Source organism: Triticum aestivum, chromosome 6B, assembly GCF_018294505.1.
Source record: "Triticum aestivum cultivar Chinese Spring chromosome 6B, IWGSC CS RefSeq v2.1, whole genome shotgun sequence".
In the NCBI taxonomy this organism is placed as follows: Eukaryota; Viridiplantae; Streptophyta; class Magnoliopsida; order Poales; family Poaceae; genus Triticum; species Triticum aestivum.
In genome coordinates, this window is record NC_057810.1 from 663,221,848 (window position 1) to 663,238,127 (window position 16,280).

Sequence of the window (16,280 nt, forward strand, 5' to 3'; positions counted from 1 at the left end):
TTGCTTCAAAGTATTGACCTCCGCAGTCAGTGCGGTAGAGGTCAGCAGCACAGCCTGCAATCCCATATTGACATATTTTCATGACTCCTGCGTATATATTTTTAGATCCTCAGTCCGGCTTTTCTTTCCGAACACCGAACCAAGCATCAGGGGCTACTGTCTATGCGGTACTATTTTACATATATCACAATTCTTACCTCAAAGATTGTTAGAAGGCTGCTGCAGGCTTCGGTCAGCCCGCTCTTGGCGAGCTGAACCTTCTGAATCACTGCACCCATGACGGTGCGATGTTCCTCTTCAATGGAAGCACCGTTGAGCGCCTCCAGCAAGCTATCCGGCGCCTCCGGTTGGACGGAGGCCACCGGCGTCACGGTCTTGCCCTTCTTACGAAGGGGCCGCCCGCCGGACTCCAGAGCCACTACAGGTTCCCTGCGGCACCTCCGGGGGCTCCTCCTCCTGGCGGGTCCCTTCCCAGGATCCCACCTCAGCATCGTTCGCATCACGAGGGGAGGAGGCGGTCGGAAGGGAATCCATATCCGACGCACCCAAGGACCCGCTCGACGAAGCGGGAAGATCCTCCTTGGGCGGACTACAAGGTTGTATGTGGCATTAGAAAGACACCATGTGGCAAAAATAAAAATCATGAAGTTATTTGGGAGTCCGGATACTTATGATCTCGCCAGGGGCTTGGCCCTTGGAGGCCAATCCTCATCGTCGTCGCTGGCGTTGGCAGAGCAGTCCGGGGGAAGAGTCCTTCCCTTCTTGGACCCTTCGGCCTCCCTCGTTGGGGAGGCCTTCCTTTTCTTCCCTCCCCCTGCTGGGGGAGAGGCCTCTTTCTTCTCCTCCTTGCCTTCGTGGGAGGAGTCCGCCTCGGTGTCATCGTCCGATGACACCTGAAAACGGGAACTCTTTTGAGTGCCCGTGGCCTTCTTCTTGGCCTTCTTCTCCGGCACCACATGGGGTGTCGGAGCCAGCAGCCCTATTAAGCGGGCGTCCGCTGGGTCACCTGGCAAAGGGGCCGGACAGATAGTCTGCTCGGCCTTCTTCATCCAGTCCTATCAAAGGAGAGGGAGTTTAGATCCCGCATAGAGTAAAACTATGGAAAACAAGCGTCCCGTAAAGGGCAAAATCGCTTACCTCGCTAGCCGGACACTGCGAGCTGAATCCGCGATCTTCGGTGGCAGATGCGGGAGCCTCGGCGCCCTTTAACAGCACCCTCCAGGCCTCTTCGTACGTAGTGTCGAAGAGCCCGCTCAGAGTCTGGTGCTGCGCCGGATCGAACTCCCACATATTAAAGTCCCGTTGTTGGCACGGGAGAATCCGGCGGATGAGCATGACCTGGACTATGTTGACAAGCTTGAGCTTCTTTTTCGCTAGCTTTTGGATGAAGGCTTGAAGTCCGGTCAGCTCCTTTGAATCGCCCCATATCTGGCCACTCTCCTTCCAGGAGGTGAGCCGTATGGGGATGCCAGATCTGAATTCGGGGGCCGCTGCCCATTCAGGGTCACGCGGCTCGGTGATGTAGAACCACCCCGATTGCCACCCCTTAATGGTTTCCACGAAGGTGCCCTCAAGCCAAGTAATGTTGGGCATCTTTCCCACCATGGTGCATCCGCACTCCGCTTGGATGCCCTTCACAACCTTTGGCTTGACACTGAAGGTCTTGAGCCACAAGCCGAAGTGGGCCTTGATGCAGAGGGAGGCCTCACACACGACGATAAACGCCGAGATATTGAGGATGAAATTCGGGGCCAGATCATGGAAATCCAGGCCGTAGTAGAACGTGAGCCCCCGGACAAAGGGATGGAGTGGGAAGCCCAGTCTGCGGAGGAAATGGGAAAGAAATACTACCCTCTCATGGGGCCTGGGGGTGGGGATGAGCTCCCCCTCGTCAGGGAGCCGATGCGCAATGTCGCTGGACAGGTATCCGGCGCTGTGCAGCTTCTGGATATGCCCCTCCGTAACGGAGGAGGCCATCCACTTGCCTCCCGCTCCGGACATAGTTGGAGAAGGTTGAGGTGAGATGTGAGGACTTGGGCGTTGGAGCTCGAGTTCGCAGAGATGGATAGGCAAAGGAGGAAGAAGGCGTAGGTAAAAGGGTGGATCTTTATCCCCTTATATGGGCGGACGAAACCATGCGTCCCCACCAGCCTGATAAAACTCGCTTATCTCCCAAGCACCGCAATCAATGGCGCGGTTGGGTTACCCACGTCCGTATTGATGAGAATCCCGGAATAAGGGGAACCCGATCTCTGCTTCGGCAGGACGTGCCAAGGAAACTGCTTCGCTAAACACACAGAGGTGGTATAATAAAAACGATTCGAATAAAGACTTGGCTGTGGTATGACGCCACGCAACAAAATACGTCAGCAGATTGAACTTGTGTAAATATTATTCTCTCTACGGTTGTATGTGGAATTTATTTTGCAAAGCCGAACACTATCCTAGTGTTCATAATCTTCTATAAATTATTCGGAGGAGGAACCCGCCTTGCAATGCTGAAGACAATATGCGCGCCAGACTCATCGTCATTGAAGCCTGGTTCAGGGGCTACTGAGGGAGTCCTAGACTAAGGGGTGTTCGGACAGCCGAACTATCATCGTCGGCCGGACTCCAAGACTATGAAGATACAAGATTGAAGACTTCGTCCCGTGTCCGGATGGGACTTTCCTTGGCGTGGAAGGCAAGCATGGCAATACGGATATGTAGATCTCCTACCATTGTAACCGACTCTGTGTAACCCCAACCCTCTCCGATGTCTATATAAACCGGATGGCTTTAGTCCATAGGACAAAAAACATTCATACCATAGGCTAGCTTCTAGGGTTTAGCCTCCTTGATCTCGTGGTAGATCTACTCTTGTATTACCCACAAAATCAATATCAATCAAGCAAGACGTAGGGTTTTACCTCCATCAAGAGGGCCCGAACCTGGGTAAAACATTGTGTCCCTCGTCTCCTGTTACCATCCGCCTAGACACACAGTTCAGGACCCCCTACCCGAGATCCGCCGGTTTTGACACCGACACAAGGGATGACGAAAACGATTCCCGAGCTCTTCGTGATGCTGAAATCGATGACGGTAGAAATCAAGAAAAGAGCATCAAGTGTTGATGATTGACAAGACCACTAGTTTCAAGAAAAGGGCAAAGGAAAAGAAAGGGAACTTCAAGTAGAATGGCAAGCAAGTTGTCACTCCCGCAAAGAAGCCCAAAACTGGACCAAAGCCTGAAACTGAGTGATTATACTGCAAAGGAAATGATCACTAGAAGCGGAAATGCCCTAAATATTTGGTAGATAAGAAGGATGGCAAAGTGAACAAGGGTATATTTGATATACATGTTATTGATATGTACTTTACTAGTGTTTATAGTAGCCCCTGAGTATTTGATACTTGTTCGGTTGCTAAATATTAGTAACTCGAAACAGGAGTTACAGAATAAACAGAGACTAGTTGAGAGTGAAGTGATGATGTGTGTTGGAAGTAGTTCCAAGATTGATATGATCATCATCACACTCTCCCTACACTTTCGAGATTAGTGTAGAACCTAAATAAATGTTATTTGGCGTTTGCGTTGAGCATGAATATGATTTGATCCTATTTATTGCAATACGGTTATTCATTTAAAGTCAGAGAATAATTGTTGTTCTGTTTACATGAATAAAGCCTTCAATGGTCATACACCCGATGAAAATAGTTTGTTGGATCTCGATCATAGTGATACATATATTCATAATATTGATGCCAAAAGATGCAAAGTTGATAATGATAGTGCAACTTATTTGTGGCACTGCCGTTGGAGTCATATCGTTGTAAAGCGCATGAAGAAACTCCAGAAAGATGGATTTTTGGAATCACTTGGTTATGAATCATTTGATGCTTGCGAACCGTGCCTTTTGGGAAAGATGACTAAAACTCTGTTCTCCGGAACAATGGAACGAGCTACTGACTTATTGGAAATAATACATACCGATGTATGTGATCCAATGAGTGTTGATGCTCGTGGCGAGTATCGTTATTTTCAGACCTTCACAGATGATTTGAGCAGATATGAATATATCTACTTAATGAAGCACAAGTCTGAAACATTTCAAAAGTTCAAAGGATTTCAGAGTGAAGTGGAGAATCATCATAACAAGAAAATAAAGTTTCTACGATCTGATTGTGGAGAAGAATATTTGAGTTACGAGTTTGGCCTTCATATGAAACAATGTGGAATAGTTTCACAGCTCACGCCACATGGAACACCACAGCGTGATGGTGTGTCCGAACGTCGTAACTGCACTTTATTGGATATTGTGCGATCTATGATGTCTCTTACGGTTTACCACTATCTTTTTGGGGTTATGCATTAGAGACAGTTGCATTCACTTTAAAAAGGGTACCATCAAAATCCGTTGAGACGACGCCTTATGAACTGTGGTTTGGCAAGAAACCAAAGTTGTCGTTTCTTAAAAGTTTGGGGCTATGATGCTTATATTAGAAAGTTTCAACCTAATAAGCTCGAACCCAAATCGGAGAAGTGCGTCTTCATAGGATACCTAAGAGGAAACTCTTGGGTACACCTTCTATCACAGATCCGGAGGCAAGATATTCGTTGCTAAGATGGATCCTTTCTAGAGAAGAAGTTTCTCTCGAAAGAAGTGAGTGGGAGGAAAGTAGAACTTGATGAGGTAATTGTACCTTCTCCCTTATTGGAAAGTAGTTCATCATAGAAATCAGTTCCAGTGATTCCTACACTAATTGGTGAGGAAGTTAATAATGATGATCATGAAACTTCAGATCAAGTTGCTACCAAACCTCGTAGGTCTTCCAGAGTAAGATCTGCACCAGATTGGTACGGTAATCATGTTCTGGAAGTCATGTTACTAGACCATGATGAACCTACGAACTATGAGGAAGCGATGATGAGCCCAGATTCCGCAAAATGGCTTGAGGCCATAAAATCTGAGATATGATCCATGTATGAGAACAAAGTATGGATTTGATTGACTTGCTCGATCATCAGCAAGCCATGTTAAATAAATGGATCTTCAAGAGGAAGACGGACACTGATAGTAGTGTTACTATCTACTAAGCTTGACTTGTTACGAAAGGTTTTCGATAAGTTCAAGGTGTTGAATACGATGAGATTTTCTCACTCGTATCAATGCTTAAGTTTGTCCGAATCAGGTTAGCAATTGCCACATTTTATGAAATCTGGCAAATGGATGTCAAAACTGTATTCGTTAATGGATTTTTTAAAGAAAGTTGTATATGATGCAACCAAAAAGTTTTGTTAAATACTAAAGGTGCTAAAAAAATGTGCAAGCTCCAGTGATCCATCAATGGACTGGTGCAAGCATCTCGGAGTTGGAATATACGCTTTGATGAGTTGATCAAAGCATTTGGTTTTATACAGACTTTTGGAAAGGCATGTATTTACAAGAAAGTGAGTGGGAGCACTACAACCTTTCTGATAAGTATATGTGAATGACATATTATTAATTGGAAATGATGTAGAATTTTTTGTAAAGCATAAAGGAATGTTTGAAAGGAGTTTTTCAAAGAAAGACCTCGGTGAAGCTTCTAACACATTGAGCATCAAGATCTATATAGATAGATCAAGATGCTTGATAAGTTTTTTCAATGAGTTCATACCTTGATAAGATTTTGAAGTAGTTCAAAATAGAACAGTCAAAGAAGGAGTTCTTGCCTGTGTTGCAACGTGTGAAATTGAGTAAGACTCAAATCCCGACCACAGTAGAAAATAGAAAGAGAATGAAAAGTCATTCCCTATGCCTCAGTCATAGGTTCTATAAATATGCTATGCTGTGTACCAGACCTATTGTATACCTTGCTCTGAGTTTGGCAAAGGAATACAATTTTGATCTAATAGTAGATCATTGGACAACGGTCAAGAATACCCTTAGTGAGTACTATGGAGATGTTTCTCGATCATGGAGGTGATAAAAGAGTTCGTCGTAAAAGGTTACATCGGTGCAAACTTTTACACTGATCCAGATGACTCTAAGTCTCAATCTGGATACTTATTGAAAGTGGGAGCAATGAGCTAGAGTAAGCTCCGTGCAGAGCATTGTAGACATAGAATATTTGCAAAATACATATGGCTCTGAATGTGACAGACCCATTGACAAAACTTCTCTCACGAGCAAAAAATGATCATACCTTAGTACTATTTTGGGTGTTAATCACATAGCAATGTGAACTAGATTATTGACTCTAGTAAACCCTTTGGGTATTGATCACATGATGATGTGAAGTATGGATATATTAATCACATACAGATGTGAATATTGGTGTTGAATCACATGCTGATGTGAACTAGATTATTGACTCTAGCGCAAGTGGGAGACTGAAGGAAATATGCCCTAGACGCAATAATAAAGTTATTATTTATTTCCTTATATCATGAAAAATGTTTGTTATTCATGCTAGAATTGTATTAACCGGAAACATAATACATGTGTGAATAAATAGACAAACATAGTGTCACTAGTATGCCTCTACTTGACTAGCTCGTTTATCAAAGATAGTTATGTTTCCTAGCCATGGACAAAAGAGTTACCATTTGATTAACGGGATCACATCATTAGGAGAATGATGTGATTAACTTGACACATTCTGTTAGCTTAGCACTTGATCGTTTAGTATGTTGCTATTGCTTTCTTCATGACATATACATGTTCCTACAACTATGAGATTATGCAACTCCCGTTTATCGGAGGAACACTTTGTGTGCTACCAAACGTCACAACGTAACTAGGTGATTATAAAGGAGCTCTACAGGTCTCTCCGAAGGTACATGTTGGGTTGGCGTATTTCGAGATTAGGATTTGTCACTCCGATTGTCGGAGAGGTATCTCTGGGCCCTCTCGGTAATGCACATCACTATAAGCCTTGCAAGCATTGCAACTAATGAGTTAGTTGCGGGATGATGTATTACGGAACGAGTAAAGAGACTTTCCAGTAACGAGATTGAACTAGGTATTGGATTCCGACGATCAAATCTCGGGCAAGTGACATACCGATGACAAAGAGAACAACGTATGTTGTTATGCGGTTTGACCGATAAAGATCTTCGTAGAATATGTAGGAGCCAATATGAGCATCCAGGTTCCGCTATTGGTTATTGACCGGAAACATGTCTCGGTCATGTCTATATAGTTCTTGAACCCGTAGGGTCTGCACGCTTAAGGTTTCGATGACAGTTATATTATGAGTTTATGAGTTTTGATGTACCGAAGGTGTTCGGAGTCCCGGCTGAGATCAGGGACATGACGAGGAGTCTCGAAATGGTCAAGATGTAAAGATCGATATATAGGACGACTATATTCGGACTTCGGAAAGGTTACGAGTGATTCTGGTATTTTTCGGAGTACCAAAGAGTTATGGGAATTCGCCGGGGAGTATATGGGCCTTATTGGGCCATACGAGAATAGAGCAGAGAGGACAAAAGTAAGGAGGCCTACGCCCCCCCTCTGGTCCAAATTGGACAAGGGGCGCAGCCCCTTTTTCCTTCTTCCTCTCGCCCTCTTCCCCCTTCTCCTACTCCAACAAGGAAGGAGGGAGTCCTACTCCCGATGGGAGTAGGAATACCCTTGGCGCGCCCCCTCCTAGGCCATCCGCCCCCTTCCCCCTTGCTCCTTTATATACGGGGGCAGGGGGGCACCTCTAGGCACAACAACAATTGATCTCTTGATCTCTTAGCCATGTGCGGTGCCCCCTCCACCATAATCCTCGATAATATTGTAGCGGTGCTTAGGCGAAGCCCTGCGACGGTAGAACATCAAGATCGTCACCACGCCGTCGTGCTGACGGAACTCTTCCCCGACATTCTGCTGGATCGAAGTCCGGGGATCGTCATCGAGCTGAACGTGTGCTAGAACTCGGAGGTGCCGTAGTTTCGGTGCTTGATCGGTCGGACCGTGAAGACGTACGACTACATCAACCGCGTTGTTCTAACGCTTCCGCTTTCGGTCTACGAGGGTACATGGACAACACTCTTCCCTCTCGTTGCTATGAATCACCATGATCTTGCGTGTGCGTAGGAAATTTTTTGAAATTACTACGTTTCCCAACAATATATGTATGTGACTATTGTTTAATTTTGCACTTTCTAATCTATAGAACAACTTCTCCATATAATAAGGAAAAAATGATTTGGTACCAAACTAATCATGTACAGAAAGCAACTTCAATCAAAGGGCTCATCTCACCTGCAAAACGGCAGGAACGGGTTCATTTAATTAACCACGATAGTATAGTGCTGAAGGAGAAGATGAAATGTAGAGAGTGATGAGATGGTCAGTGGGCTTTAATTTTTTCAGTTAATTTCAGTGTAGGTTTCATTTTCTTCAGTTTTGTCAGTACTTTGATGAGTATTTATGCGAATTTTTCATTAGTTTTTCTGTAGTTTCATTGTAGTTTTTTATATTCATTGTGTGTTTAGTCTCCGAGTCATTGAATGCCCTTCCTCATCCCCAAGTCTTCACCATATAAGATTTTCAGTGATTTTGTGCCTTGCCATTGTTCCTTTTCAGATTCTCAAGCATAAACTATTTTATCAACATTCATTATGTCTTAAGTTATTCCATTTTTCATTAGTTCTCTTTCTTACTTCTATGGTCTTAGTCTTTTTTTATGAACCACTTCTATGATCTTAGTCTTTACTTTGTGAAAGCACAAGTGCTCCCTGGGTGATTTTGGTAACTAATGTCAACATATCCCTTGTTGGACTAATGGTTTTATCTAGTGCATTTCAGACAAGTTCAACATGGCAAGGACAAGAGGACGTGGACCCTTCAAAATGATAAGGACACATATTGGCAAAAGCTCAAGACTCTTCATTTATATTTTAGTGATCGAAGATCACATTGAGTCCATATGAAAACCAATACTATTAAAAGGGGATGAGGTGTTGCTTAATGGTCTACTTGCTCAAGTGCTTAGTGATATTGCTCCAAAGCCCTCAACCACTTTTTCATTTCCAAATACGTCCAAAACTCCAAGTCTAACTCGGCCCCACCAAAATGATCTATCAGGCGCCATCGAGTTCATTTGACATAGCCACTGCCAGAAACCGTAACACCTCAGTCACACCGATACGAATCTCGGTCTCACCAAGATGGCCGTGCAAACTCTCTGTTTCCCTTTGTAACATTTCAATCTCACCGAAATGAGTAGTCGGACCCATCGAGTTTGCTTGACTAACTCTCTGTTTGCTCTTTGCTGAAACCGGTCTCATCGAGTTCATGCAATCGGCTTCACCAAGATGAGGTTTTGTCCTACCCCTAGCACATCGGTCACACCGAGTTGTTTCAGTCGGTCCCACCGAGATTCCTAACGTTCACATTTTGACATGAATCGGTCTCACCGAGTTCTTCTATTCAGTATGGCCGAGTTGGGTCAAATGTGTGTAACGGTTGGATTTTGTGTAGAGGTTATATATACCCCTCCACCCCCTTTTCCATTTGAGAGAGAGCCATCAGAACATGCCTACACTTCCACTACTCATTTTCTGAGAGAGAACCACCTACTCATGTGTTGAGATCAAGGCATTCCAATCCAACCACAAGAATCTTGATTTCTAGCCTTCCCCAAGTTGCTTTCCACTCAAATCTTCTTTCCATCATATCCAAATCTGTGAGTAAGAGTTGAGTGTTGGGGAGACTATCATTTGAAGCACAAGAGCAAAGAATTCATCATCAACACACCATCTATTACCTTTTGGAGAGTGGTATCTCCTTGCCACGCCCAATATGCGACCTGATCCTAAAGGAACTCGAAGGTCCCACCAAGGATAGAAGCGCATATTAGAGACGCTTTTCCAAGGTGGATATCAATACATCATACCATTACATAATAGTTGGGGATACATACAAGAGGCATACAATGCCACATGAATACAACAACCTCATACAGAAGAACAACATATGACTATGGATGAAACACAAACAGAAAACTCAAACGATATCCACCCTGCTAGCCCAGGCTGCCGACCGGGAACCTATCCCATGATCGAAGAAGAAGCAGAAGAAGAACTCCAAAACAAGTAAACATCGCTCTCGCGTCATGATCATCGCATTACCTATACCTGCAACTATTGTTGTAGTAAACTGTGAACCACGAGGACTCAGTGATACGTCTCCAACGTATCTATAATTTTTTATTGTTCCATGCTATTATATTACCCCTTTTGGATGTTTACGGGCTTTATTTTACACATTTATATCATTTTTGGGACTAACCTACTAACTGGAGGCCCAGCCCATATTGCTGTTTTCTTTCCTATTTCAATATTTCGAAGAAAAGGAATATCAAACAGAGTCCAAACAGAATGAAACCTTCGGGAGCGTGATTTTTGGAACGAACGTGATCCGGAGAGCTTGGAGTGCAAGTCAAGAAGCTGCCGAGGAATCCACGAGATAGGAGGCTGCGCCCCCCCTGTAGGGCGCGCCCCCTGTCTCGTGGGCCCCTCGGGCGGCCACCGACGTACTTCGTCCTCCTATATATACCTACGTACCCTGAAAACATCCAGGAGCACCACGAAACACAATTTCCACCGTCGTAACCTTCTGTATCCGCGAGATATCATCTTGGAGCCTTCGCCGGCACTCTACCAGAGGGGGAATCGACCATGGAGGGCTTCTACATCAATATCCTTGCCCCTCCGATGAGTTGTGAGTAGTTTACCACAGACCTACGGGTCCATAGTTATTAGCTAGATGGCTTCTTCTCTCTTTTTGGATCTCAATACAATGTTCTCCCCCTCTCTTGTGGAGATCTATTCGATGTAATCTCTTTTTGCGGTGTGTTTGTCGAGATCCGATGAATTGTGGGTTTATGATCAAGTTTATCTATGAATAATATTTGAATCTTCTCTGAATTCTTTTATGTATGATTGAGTTATCTTTGCAAGTCTCTTCGAATTATCAGTTTGGTTTGGCCTACTAGATAGATCTTTCTTGCCATGGGATGAGTGCTTAGCTTTGGGTTCAATCTTGCGGTGTTCTTACCCAGTAACAGAAAGGGTTGCAAGACATGTATTGTATTGTTGCCATCGAGGATAACAAGATGGGGTTTATTGTTGGGGAACGTTGCAGAAAATAAAAAAAATCTACGCTTCACCAAGATCAATCTATGGAGTCATCTAGCAATGAGAGAGAGAGAGAGAGGAGTGCATCTACGTACCCTTGTAGATCGCGAGCGAAAGCGTTCAAGAGAACGGGGTTGAGGGAGTCGTACTCATCGTGATCCAAATCACCGGAGATCCTAGCGCCGAACGGACGGCACCTCCGCGTTCAACACACGTACGGTTGGGAAGACGTCTCCTCCTTCTTGATCCAGCAAGGGGGAGGAAGAGGTTGATGGAGATCCAGCATCACAACGGCGTGGTGGTGGAAGTAGCGGTGATCTCGGCAGGGCTTCGCCAAGCTCAGCGAGAGGGAGAGGTGGTGCGGAGGGAGAGGGAGGCGCTAGGAGCAGGGGTGCAAAGCCTTCCCTCCCCCCTCTATATATAGGGGCACTAGGGGGGGGGGGCGCCGGCCCCCTATAGATTGGATCTCAAGGGGCGGGCGGCGGCCAAGGGGGTGGCTTGCCCCCCAAGCCAAGTAGGGCGCCCCCCACCCCTAGGGTTTCCAACCCTAGGCGCAGGGGGAGGCCCAAGGGAGGCGCACCAGCCCACCAGGGGCTGGTTCCCTTCCCCACTTCATTGCATGGGGCCCTCCGAGATAGGTGGCCGCATCCGGTGGACCCCGGGACCCTTCCGATGGTCCCGGTACAATACCGGTGACCCCCGAAACTTTTCTGATGGCCGAAACTGGACTTCCTATATATAATTCTTTACCTTCGGACCATTCCGGAACTCCTCGTGATGTCCAACTTTCGGGTTACCACATACTAATATCTCTACAACCCTAGCATCACCGAACCTTAAGTGTGTAGACCCTACGGGTTCGGGAGACATGCAGACATGACCAAGATGACTCTCCGGTCAATAACCAACATCGGGATCTCGATACCCATGTTGGCTCCCACATGCTCCTCGATGATCTCATCGGATGAACCACGATGTCGAGGATTCCAGTAATCCCGTATACAATTCCCTTTGTCAATCGGTACATTACTTGCCCGAGATTCGATCGTCGGTATCCCAATAACTCGTTCAATCTCGTTACCGGCAAGTCACTTTACTCGTACCGCAATGCATGATCCCGTGACCAACCACTTAGTCACTTTGAGCTCATTATGATGATGCATTACCGAGTGGGCCCAGAGATACCTCTCCGTCATACGGAGTGACAAATCCCAGTCTCGATCCGTTTCAACCCAACAGATACTTTAAGGGATACCTGTAGTATACCTTTATGGTCACCCAGTTACGTTGTGACATTTGGTACACCCAAAGCACTCCTACAGTATCTGGCAGTTACACGATCTCATGGTCTAAGGAAATGATACTTCACATTGGAAAAGCTCTAGCAAACGAACTACACGATCTTGTGCTATGCTTAGGATTGGGTCTTGTCCATCACATCATTCTCCTAATGATGTGATCCTGTTATCAACGACATCCAATGTCCATAGTCAGGAAACCATGACTATCTGTTGATCAACGAGCTAGTCAACTAGAGGCTTACTAGGGACATGTTGTGGTCTATTTATTCATACATGTATTACGATTTCCGGATAAAACAATTATAGCATGAATAATAGACAATTATCATGAACAAGGAAATATAATAATAATCATTTTATTATTGCCTCTAGGGCATATTTCCAACAGTCTCCCACTTGCACTAGAGTCAATAATCTAGTTACATTGTGATGAATCGAACACCCATAGAGTTCTGGTGTTGATCATGTTTTGCTCGCGGAAGACGTTTAGTCAATGGATCTGCGACATTCAGATCCGTATGCACTTTGCAAATATCTGTGTCTCCATCTTGAACATTTTCACGAATGGAGTTGAAGCGACGCTTGATGTGCCTGCTCTTCTTGTGAAACCTGGGCTCCTTGGCAAGGGCAATAGCTCCAGTGTTGTCACAGAAGAGGGTGATTGGCCTCGATGCATTGGGTATGACTCCTAGGTCGGTGATGAACTCCTTCATCCAGATTGCTTCATGCGCTGCCTCCGAGGCTGCCATGTACTCCGCTTCACATGTAGATCCCGCCACGACGCTCTGTTTGCAACTGCACCAGCTTACTTCCCCTCCATTCAAAATATACACGTATCCGGTTTGTGACTTAGAGTCATCCAGATCTGTGTTGAAGCTAGTGTCAACGTAACCCTTTACGACGAGCCCTTCGTCACCTCCATAAACGAGAAACATATCCTTAGTCCTTTTCAGGTACTTCAGGATATTCTTGACCGCTGTCCAGTGTTCCATTCCGGGATTACTTTGGTACCTTCCTACCAAACTTACGGCAAGGTTTACATCAGGTCTGGTACACAGCATGGCATACATGATACACCCTATGGCTTAGGCATAGGGGACGACACTCATATTTTCTCTATCTTCTGTCGTGGTCGGACATTGAGCCGAGCTCAATTTCACACCTTGCAACACAGGCAAGAACCCCTTCTTGGACTGATCCATATTGAACTTCTTCAATATCTTATCAAGGTATGTGCTTTGTGAAATACCTATGAGGCGTCTCGATCTATCTCTATAGATCTTGATGCCTAATATATAAGCAGCTTCTCCAAGGTCCTTCATTGAAAAACACTTATTCAAGTAGGCCTTAATGCTGTCCAAAAGTTCCATATCATTTCCCATCAAAAGTATGTCATCCACATATAATATGAGAAATGCTACATAGTTCCCACTCACTTTCTTGTAAACGCAGGCTTCTCCATAAGTCTGCATAAACCCAAACACTTTGATCATCTCATCAAAGCGAATGTTCCAACTCCGAGATGCCTGCACCAGCCCATAAATGGATCGCTAGAGCTTGCATACCTTGTTAGCATTCTCAGGATCGACAAAACCTTCCGGCTGCATCATATACAGTTCTTCCTTAAGATAGCCGTTAAGGAATGCCGTTTTGACGTCCATTTGCCATATCTCATAATCATAGTATGCGGCAATTGCTAACATGATTCAGATGGACTTCACCTTCGCTACGGGAGAGAAAGTCTCATCGTAGTCAACCCCTTGAACTTGTCGATAACCCTTAGATACAAGTCGAGCTTTATAGATGGTAACATTACCATCCGCATTCGTCTTCTTCTTAAAGATCCATTTGTTTTCTATCGCTCGCCGATCATCGGGCAAGTCTGTCAAAGTCCATACTTTGTTTTCATACATGGATCATATCTCGGATTGCATGGCTTCAAGCCATTTGTTGGAATCTGGGCCCGCCATTGCTCCTTCATAGTTCGAAGGTTCACTATTGTCTAACAACATGATTTCTAGGACAGGGTTGTCATACCACTCTGGTGTGGAACGTGTCCTCGTGGACCTACGAAGTTCAGTAGTAACTTGATCCGAAGTACCTTGATCATCATCATTAATTTCCTCTCTAGTCGGTGCAGGAACCACAGGAACATCTTCCTAAGCTGCGCTACTTTCCGGTTCAAGAGGTAGTACTTCATCAAGTTCCACTTTCCTCCCACTTACTTCTTTTGAGAGAAACTCTTTCTCCAGAAAGGACCCGTTCTTAGCAACAAAGATCTTGCCTTCGGATCTGAGGTAGAAGGTATACCCAATGGTTTCCTTAGGGTATCCTATGAAGACGCATTTTTCCAACTTGGGTTCGAGCTTTTCAGGTTGAAGTTTCTTGACATAAGCATCGCATCCCCAAACTTTTAGAAACGACAGCTTAGGTTTCTTCCCAAACCATAATTCATACAGTGTCGTCTCAACGGATTTAGACGGTGCCCTATTTAAAGTGAATGTAGCTGTCTCTAGAGCGTATCCCCAAAATGATAGCGGTAAATCGGTGAGTGACATCATAGATCGCACCATATCCAATAGAGTGCGATTACGACACTCGAACACACCGTTACGCTGAGGTGTTCCAGGCGGCGTGAGTTGTGAAACGATTCCACATTTCCTTAAGTGCGTACCAAATTCGTGACTTAAATATTCTCCTCCACGATCTGATCGTAAGAACTTTATTTTTCGGTCACGTAGATTCTCTACCTCATTCTGAAATTCCTTGAACTTTTCAAAGGTCTCAGACTTGTGTTTCATCAAGTAGACATACCCATATCTACTTAAGTCATCAGTGAGAGTGAGAACATAATGATATCCTCCGCGAGCCTCAACACTCATTGGACCGCACACATCAGTATGTATGATTTCCAATAAGTTGGTTGCTCGCTCCATTGTTTCGGAGAACGGAGTCTTGGTCATTTTGCCCATGAGGCATGGTTTGCATGTGTCAAATGATTCATAATCGAGAGACTCTAAAAGTCCATCAGCATGGAGCTTCTTCATGCGCTTGACACCAATGTGACCAAGGCGGCAGTGCCACAAGTATGTGGGACTATCGTTATCAACCTTACATCTTTTGGTATTCACACTATGAATATGTGTAACATCACGTTCGAGATTCATCAAGAATAAACCATTGACCAGCGGGGCATGACCATAAAACATATCTCTCATATAAATAGAACAACCATTATTCTCAGATTTAAATGAGTAGCCATCTCGTATTAAACGAGATCCAAATACAATGTTCATGCTCAAAGATGGCACTAAATAACAATTATTGAGGTTTAAAACTAATCCCGTAGGTAAATGTAGAGGTAGCGTGCCGACGGCGATCACATCGACCTTGGAACCATTCTCGACGCGCATCATCACCTCGTTCTTCTCCAGTCTCCACTTATTCCGCAGCTCCTGCTTTGAGTTACAAATATGAGCAACTGCACCGGTATCAAATACCCAGGAGCTACTACGAGTACCGGTAAGGTACACATCAATTACTTGTATATCACATATACATTTAGTGTTGCCGGCCTTCTTGTCCGCTAAGTATTTGGGGCAGTTCCGCTTCCAGTGTCCCTTTCCCTTGCAATAAAAGCACTCAGTCTCAGGTTTGGGTCCATTCTTTGGCTTCTTCCCGGCAACTGGTTTACCGGGCGCGGCAACTCCCTTGCCATCCTTCTTGAAGTTCTTCTTACCCTTGCCTTCCTTGAAACTAGTGGTTTTATTGACCATCAACACTTGATGCTCCTTTTTGATTTCTACCTCCGCTGATTTCAGCATTGAAAATACTTCAGGAATAGTTTTCACCATCCCCTGCATATTGTAGTTCATCACAAA